Raw genomic sequence first — 9,221 nt, 5'->3', positions numbered from 1 at the left:
GCTACCACGCCCGGCTAATTTTTTGATTTATTGTAGAGATGAGGTCTCTCCAAATTGCCCAGGCGGGTCTCGAACCTGCGTGCTCAGGCAATTCACTCACCTCGGCCTCCCAAAGCGCGGGATTACAGGCTGAGCCACCGAGCCCGGCCAATGTGGAACATTCTATGAGCACCTCAATTTGCTCCTTATTGGTTTTCCATAGTACCCGGGGGCAAAAATAGAAATTAAATGTGAAACATCCATCCTGGGTTACATAGACAATTCTTCCAATCCTATCATGTGCTGCAAGGAGATAGGTAGAAGGGCGGCAGATGGTGAAGGGGACAAGAAATAGTTGCAGTGGTTTTGTTACAGGTTTTCCTTCCAGGAAGTCATTTAATGATTTTCAGCTAAGTGAGCTATTTTACAGTTGTAGAGATGGCAAATGTCACTATTCACCAGGACCATATGCTTTTTTTATATTCATTAAGGCTTTGAAGTACAAAATATATGCTGTTTAAGAATCTTGGTCTAAACCAGGCTCGGTGGCTCAGCCTGTAATCCCACGCCTTTGGGAGGCTGAGGTGAGTGAATTGCCTGAGCCCGCGGGTTCGAGACCTGCCTGGGTAGCGAGACCTCATCTCTACAATAAATTAAAAAAAAAAAAATCAACTGGGCATAGTAGCGCATACCTGTAATTCTGGCTACTTGGAAGGCTGAGGCGGAAGGATCACCGGAGCCCAGCAGGTCTAGGCTGTGGTGGCCGGGAGCGGCCACTGCACTCCAGTCTGGGCAATACAGTGAGACTCCAACTCAAAAAAAAAAAAACAAAGAAAAGAAAAGATGACTATGGAGAACTCTATGCCTACACATTTTAAAACTTAGATGACATGGAAAATTTCCTTGAAAGATACAATCTGACAAAATAGAAAAAAATAGGCAATCTAAATATGTTATATCTATTGAAGAAATTGTATCAGTAACAGAAAATCTCTCAAAACAAAAAGCACCAGGCCCAGATGAGATCACTAGTGAATTCTACCAAAGATTTAAGAAAGAAATTAAACTAATTATATACATCTTTCAGAAGATAGAATGGAGGCAATACACTCTAATACATTCTATGACACCAACATTATCTCAACTACAGAACCAAAGACTTTACAAGAAAACCACAAACTAATGTCTCCCCTAAACATAGACACAAAAATTCACAAAAAATATTAGTATATCAAAACTAGAAATGCATAGAAATGATTCTATACTATATATAGTATTTACCTTAAGTATACAAGGCTGATTCAACATGTAAACATCAAATATAATCCACCACACCAACAGGTTAAAGAATAAATATCACATGATTATACAAATAGATACTAAAAAAGTATTTTACAAGTCCAATGCCCATTTGTAAATCTTGTTAAAAATTTCAGCAAACTAAGAATAGAGAGGAACTATATCAACATGATAGAGAATATCTGCAAAAATAATCTTATAACTAACATTGTACTTAATAAGAAACTTGAACTTTTCTCAATAAAATAAAGAACAACCAATGCTTTTCACCATCATAATGTCAATTCTAGCTGAGCAATAAGACAAGACAAGAATATACAGATTGGGAAGGAAAAAATAAAACTGTTTTGTTCACAAATGACACGATGTAGAATACCTGGACAAAAAATTCCTGGCAAGGTTGTCAGATACAAGGTTAACATGTAAAAGAATATATCTGTCTTATATACTAGCAGAAATTTAAATTAAAATGAAATACCATTTATTGATGCAACCAGAATCTCAAATACTTAAGTATAAATCTAACAAAACATATACAAGTTATATATTTTTAAAAAACTCAAAAACTCAGATGAAAGAATCAGGGGGTAATAAAATAAATGGAGTGATATTGCATGTTTATGAATGGGAAGACAACAGTGTCAAGATGTCAGTGATTCCCAGCTTGCTTTATAGAGTCATTGCAATTCCAATAAAAAGTTTACCAGGTTACCTTGTGACTATTAACAAGTGGATTCCAATGTTTATAGAGAGAGGCACAAGATCCAGATTAACCGACACAATATTAAGAGTGAAAAATAAAGTTGACATTACTGAACTTCAAGACTTACTACAAAACTGTAGTAAACAGGATGGTGTGATATTGGGGAAAAAAAACAATGGAATTGGAAATAAAATGTCCAGAAGAAGATCTGTATTAGTATGACAACTGATCTTTGACAAAAGAGCAAGGGCAATACAATGTCAAAACGACAGTATTTTCAACAGAAAAAGAGACATTGTCAAGAGATCAACAAGAGAAGATAGAATAAAACAGCATCTGCTTCTGATGATTTGCTTTCAACATTTGAACCCATGACAAAGAGGAAACAGGTTTATCAAACATGATACATCCCTCAAGCTCATTAATAGATTTTAGAAAAAGTACCATCAAAAACAAGAGAGCCATGAGTGACCCTATATGTATGAACTGTAGAAAAGCCGGCATTCAAATGGTAATGGGATCCCACTTGGATGAATAAGAATGGATTGGGACCTGGAACAACTGAAATCATTCTACAAAAAAGATACCTACACATGTATCTTTGTTGCAGGTATATGCACAATAGCAAAAACATGAAACCAACCATGCTGCCTATCGAAGCTGGACTGGATTTTTAACAATGTGGTACTTATACACAATGGAATATCATGCAGCCATAAAGAAGGACAAACATATGAACTTTGCAGCAACTTGGATGGATTTAGAGTTGAGCAAACTCAGTGGTCTATCGCAGAAACAAAGACAGAATACTATATGTTCTCACTCATAAGTGGACCTTGAACGATTATCATAATACTATCAGAAAGGGATTGGCAGTATTGGGAAACTGCTGAGCGGGGAGGGATTGGCAGTTGAGGGAAACTGCTTGAGGAGGGAGGGGCACACCTGATCAACAAGGGTATCTGCATAATCAATGTTTGTATACCTAACCCTGAATTGTAACCCACATCTTTAAAAAAAAACAAAAACAAGAATGCTTTGGTGCATGCTCTAACTTTTAAGTGGGAGATAAACAATGGGTGCACATGGACATAAAGATGGAAATGTCAGACACTTGAGAATCCAAAAGGAGGGATAGTGAGGACAAGGATTGCAAAACTACCCACTGGGTACTATGTTTATTATAGGGGTAATGGCTTCACTAGAAGCCCAAAACCCAACATTATGCAATATGTTCATGCAACAAAACTTCACTATGCCACCAATCCTATAATTAAATAAAATTTAAAAATGGGTAGGAAGCCAGAGAAGGGATGAGATGTGTGAGTTCTGAGTTCACTCTGCAGAGCATTAAAATTGAACATATTTTTATGTGTAACTTCTGACTCTGAAAGGCCAAGATGATAGGAAAGAGAGATGTCAACTTGCTCACAAGCAAACCACTACAGATTTATAAATAAGTGCACTCTCTGTCTTATGGAATCTTGTGCAAAATTGGAAAATCAGCCAGGATTGCCTTGGCATCCTTTCTGATGATCTTCATCCATTTTCTAAACTTTCTGGCACCTGTCAACTAAAATACGCATTATCTTCACAATGCCTGCCCTACTCACATCAATGTTATTTCTGTCGAGGGCTTTGAAACCCTACATAGGCAGGTGGGTAACCTAGATACTAATGAGTGCTTGCTAGAGTAAAGCTGACGTTTTCAAAGATAATGGACCTGAGTCAATCTTTCAAAGAGAAATAAGATTCTTGGGCTTTTAAATTAAATTTCATAGGTTGGAAGAAGAAAGAGGAATGATTCTGGATGGTTTCTGGGGCATACCTATCCTCAATTTATTTGCATCAACCATTTCTCTCCTAAAGCAATTCTTCTTTGTTACCCTGAAGAACAAGTCACATAACGTCTTCTCCTGCTCTGGTCAATACTGTTCAGCAGCTTGAGAGAAACTATTTAAAAAAGTAACAATTAAAATGAGTATGGTATTTTTCTACTTCTCTTTCCTATTATATAATGTTTTTGTCTATATAACCCTTTTTAAAATTAAACTAGTGGTTTAAATGTGTTTTTTCCTCACATATGAGTATTAGGTAAGCAAAAGCATATACTTTCATTCTTAATTTCAGAGAAATATTTAAAGGAAAAATGTACAATTCTTTCCCACTCATTGCAAAATTAGTAAATCTCATACAACAATTCTCCCCTCAAGTTCCCATCATCCAGTGTCACTAAAAGTCTGTCCCAAAAGTTCACATTCTAAAGAGAAATTATTTCATTTTTGCAGTGGATATGGCCAAAGAAACTATGGCTTACAAGTATAAAGTCCTTGGTTCAGTTGTATATGAAATCACAGTTTTTCTTACGTGGTACAGTAGTATACATAACATCATGTACACCAAATCGTGCAGAGAACAGGAACAGAATGATGCAAGATTAATTACTATGCTATTGTCATTTCTAGCTAATAACTACATAGAGATTAACCCTGCTGTTGTTGCCTTCATGGATGTATTATTTTGCCTTTGGCATAAATTAGGGAGGGATACACGTAGAAAAAAGTACCACAAAATGGAGTTTGTGCCTTGGGAACGACAGAATTTGTTATTACTTTTTCACTGCAGCAACAGGGCGTGAAACCAATAAGGCATCAAGTCAGTTCTTGACGTCAGTTATTCCTAATTTGGAGCAACTGAGTGCATCTTTGACTTATGTGCACAGGCTGATCACAGATTAAGCTCCAGGGTGTTTCCTGTGGTGTTCCTTTGGCCTTATTACTGTGAAGAGCAATGAGTTCAGGTTGCTTTTTGTTTTGTGTTAATGTGTTTTGTTATGTTCCTTCTCCAGAAGACCCTGAATTAAAATATTCCTGAAGTTAATTACAACCAAATTTAGTAATTTCCTAGGAAAGAATCCCATATTGTTTCTTGATTTGGATCTTCGGGTATAGAGAAGTAAATGTCACGTTTTGGAAATTTCATAGATACAGAAATTCTTTTAAATTTAATGTTTTCACATTGGAATAGCTGCTACCAAAAGCAATCCTTTTGACAGGAAAATAAACTTCTCAATTATCACACATTCATCATTAAGTTAATTCAATTTAAATGAATTATCGCGGTGGCACCTGCACGGGCCCAGAGTCCACGTTACGCTTTGTCTAAGTCCCCTAGTTGCAGAATCATGTGCTGCTGCTCCCGTCGCCGCCACCCGTGGTGTCCCAGCTCCTCCGCAGCACTTCAAGGTGGCAGCCGTGGGCGGGCACGTGAGCAGGGTCCGGGGCGCCGCTTGCCTCCGGCCTCCGCCGCCCCGGTGCATCCTGGTGCAGCCGCCGCTCGCCGCTGGTGATGCCGCCACCTCCAACCTTCGGCTCAAGCCCCGGCTCCGTGGCCAAGTGCCCCCAAGGAAGCACATGGCTGTCCCTAATGTGCTGCCGGGTTCCAGGATGGAGGAGTGAAGTCTCCGCTGCGGTGCCAGCCTCCGCAGCCCACCCAAAGCCAAGTCCCCAGAGAGCGCCCTGAGGGAGCAGGGTGGCCGCCTGGTCCAGGATTGTTGACTCTTGTGGAAGTTGCATCACTTAATGACATTCGACCAACTCACCGAATCGAATCTTGAAACCAAGGTGGGATGTGTTTATGGATTACCTGACTGTTGTTATGTTGATGCTAGCCATCTTTGCAGGAACCATGCAACTTATCAAAGATCAGGTGGTCTGCTTGCCAGTGTTGCCATCCCCTGTAAATTCAAAGGTACATACACCACCAGGAAATGCCAATTTCACCACTGACATCCCAAAGATGGAAGCAGCCACTAACCAAGACCAAGCCGGGTGGGCAGCAAATGATGTTTCCTTTAGGACATCTGCTGTGACACCTGACATACCTCTCAGAGCCACATTCCCTCACACAGATTCCACAGTTCCAAATCAGGAGGCAAAGAAAGAAGAAAGATCCAACAGGCAGAAAAACAAACTCAGATTTTTAGCAATATGTATTTACTAATCAGATGGCCCTTCCATGATATTCTAAGTACTCTCGGTACCTTACTCTTATACATGCTATTATTCTCATGGTCAGTAGCAACTTTTGGTTCAAGTATCCCAAAACATGCTCAAAAGTAGAACACTTTGTTTAGATATTAGGGAAGTGTTTTCAGTCTCCTTGGACTACTAAAGCTTTGTCTGAGACAGCATGTGAAGACTCAGAGGAAAACAAGCAGAGAATAAGAGGTGCCCAGACTCTACCAAAGCATGTCTACCAGCAGGGATGAAGGGAGTCCCAGTGCCAGTACTCCCATGATCAACAAAACTGGCTTCAAATTTTCAGCTGAGGAGCCTGTGATTGAAGTTCCCAGCATGACCATCCTATATATATATAAAAAAAAGATGGAGAACAGGCCAAAGCCCTGTGTGAGAAAGTGAGGAAGTTCTGTACCCATGTGGAAGATAGTGACTTGATCTATAAACTCTATGTGGTTCAAACAGTTATCAAAACAACCAAGTTCAGTTTTACTCTCTGCTATACTGAGAACTTTGTCAACGCAATCAGCTTTGAACACGTCTGCAAGCCAAAGTCGAGCATCTGAGAGGCTACGAGGTATTTGAGTGCACCCACAATATAGCTTACATGTTGAAACAGCTTCTCATCAGTTACATATCCATAATTTGTGTTTATGGCTTTATCTCCCTCTACACCTTCTTCTGGGTATTCAGGTTATCTCTGAAAGAATATTCTTTTGAAAAAGTCAGAGAGGAGAGCAGTTTCAGTGACATTCCTGATGTCAAATATGATTTTGCATTTCTTCTACACATGGTAGACCAATATGACCAGCTGTATTCCAAGCGTTTGGTGTGTTCTTATCAGAAGTCAGTGAAAATAAACTTAGGGAAATTAGTTTGAACCACAAGCGGGCGTTTGAAAAACTCAGGCAGCATGTATCACGCAATGCCTAGGACAAGCAGGAGCTGCATCTGTTCATGCTATCAGGAGTGCCCGACGATGTCTTTGACCTCACAGACTTGGATGTGCTAAAGTTTGAACTGATTCTAGAAGCTAAAATTCCTGCTAAGATTTCTCAAATGACAGATCTCCAAGAACTCCACCTCTGTCACTGCCCTGCAAAAGTTGAACAGACTGCTTTTAGCTTTCTTCACGATCACTAGAGATGCCTACACGTGAAGTTCACTGATGTGGCTGAAATTCCTGCCTGGGTGTATTTGCTCAAAAACCTTCAAGAGTTGTACTTGATAGGCAATTTGAACTCTGATAAGATGATGGGACTAGACTCTCTCTGAGAGTTGCGGCATCTTAAAATTCTCCATGTGATAAGCAATTTGACCAAAGTTTCCTCCAACTTTGGCTCCACATCTTACAAAGTTAGTCATTCATAATGACTGTGGCTCCACATCTTACAAAGTTAGTCATTCATAATGGTGGCACTAAACTCTTGGTACTGAACAGCCTTAAGAAAATGATGAATGTTGCCGAGCTGTAACTCCAGAACTGTGAACTAGAGAGAATTCCACATGCTATTTTCAGCTTCTCTAATTTACAGAAATTGAATTTAAAGTCAAATAACATATGCACAATTGAGGAGATCATTAGTTTCCAGCATTTAAAACAACTGATTTGTTTAAAATTATGGCATAACAAAATTGTTACCATCCCTCCCTCTATTATTCATGTCAAAAACTTGGAGTCACTTTATTTCTCTAACAACATGCTTGACTCCTTACCAGTGGCAATATTTAGTTTACTGAAACTCTGATGCTTTAGATGTCAACTACAACAACATTTCAATGATTCCAATAGAAATAGGATTGCTTCAGGACCCACAGCATTTGCATATCACTGGGAACAAAGTGGACATTCTGCCAAAACAATTGTGCAAATGCATTAAGTTGAGGACTTTGAACTTGGGGCAGAACTGCATTGCCTCCCTCCCAGAGAAAATCGGTCAGCTCTCCCAGGTTACTCAGTTGGAGCTGAAGGGGAACTGCTTGGAGCGCCTGCCAGCCCAACTGGGCCAGTGTCGAATGCTCAAGAAAAGCGGGCTTGTTGTGGAAGATCACCTTGCCACTCGAAATCAAAGAAGCATTGAATCAAAACATAAATGTTCCTTTTGCAAATGGGATTTAAACAACCATGATACGTGCATGGCCATGTGCAGGAACAACTTCCTAGATTGCAAATGCTCACGTACAAGTGATTACAAGATAATGCATTTAGAAGTAGATACACCTTTTAAAATAAAACAGAGAATGCATAGAAGGCTCATAGAAGACATAACTGAATGCTCAATGTTTATACGGATTTAAGTCATTCATTTCCAAATATTTTTACTTTTTTTTTCTTTTTGGGGAAAGGGAAGAAAAAATTATAATCACTAAACTTGGTTCTTTTAAAATTGTTTGTAACTTGGATGCTGCTGCTACTGAATGTTTACAAATTGCTTGCCTGCTAAAGTAAATGATTAAATCGACATTTTCTTACTATAAAAATGAATAAATTAATGAACTATTGCTTGAAAGAAAGCACAACCAGAGTAGACCTTTTTATTTAGAATGTAGGGATGTTACAAGTCATTTTAATACTTGATAAAAAATTAACAACCATTGTGGAACCTTAAGGAAATGGCCAAAATCCTGAGGTTATCATGCAGAAAAATAGAATCTGGATATTTGATAACTTTATAGAACTTCCAAATTAAAACTCTGTTACTATAGCCTCTAATAGTTTTGCTTGTTTGTTTGTTTGTTTAGTTGGAGTCTCACTCTGTCGCCCAGACTGGAGTGCAGTGGCTGCTCCCGGCCACGGCAGCCTCGACCTGCTGGGCTACGGTGATCCTTCCGCCTCAGCCTTCCAAGTAGCTGGAACTACAGGTGTGCGCTACCATGCCCGGCTAATTTTTTGATTTATTGTAGAGATGAGGTCTCGCCAAGTTGCCCAGGCATGTCTCAAACCCACGGGCTCAGGCAATCCACTCACCTCAGCCTCCCAAAGCGCGGGATTACAGACTGAGCCACCAAGCCCAGCTCTAATAGTATTTGATATGAGATTCCTTTGTCTTAAAATGATCACTTTCTACTCTACAAATCGATCAAGATATTTTTGTAAATATGCACAGATTCTTTCCTAAGATGGCTTTGGGCTCTAATTGTTAAGACAAAACTAAAAACAATCATTCTTTCTTCAGTGAAAATTGACTCAATTCTTGTCATATTCAGGTATTATGCTAAAC

General features: G+C 39.2%; 1 pseudogene; it reads left to right on the top strand.

The window, feature by feature from the left end:
- Nucleotides 1-2,444: 2,444 nt before the first annotated feature.
- Nucleotides 2,445-8,119, top strand: LOC103266265 (annotated as a pseudogene).
- The last annotated feature ends 1,102 nt before the right edge of the window (nt 8,120-9,221 follow it).

Source organism: Carlito syrichta, unplaced genomic scaffold (assembly GCF_000164805.1).
Source record: "Carlito syrichta isolate Samal-C Ts95f unplaced genomic scaffold, Tarsius_syrichta-2.0.1 Scaffold307118, whole genome shotgun sequence".
Lineage (NCBI taxonomy): Eukaryota > Metazoa > Chordata > Mammalia > Primates > Tarsiidae > Carlito > Carlito syrichta.
This window is presented reverse-complemented; position numbering and strand designations above follow the sequence as displayed.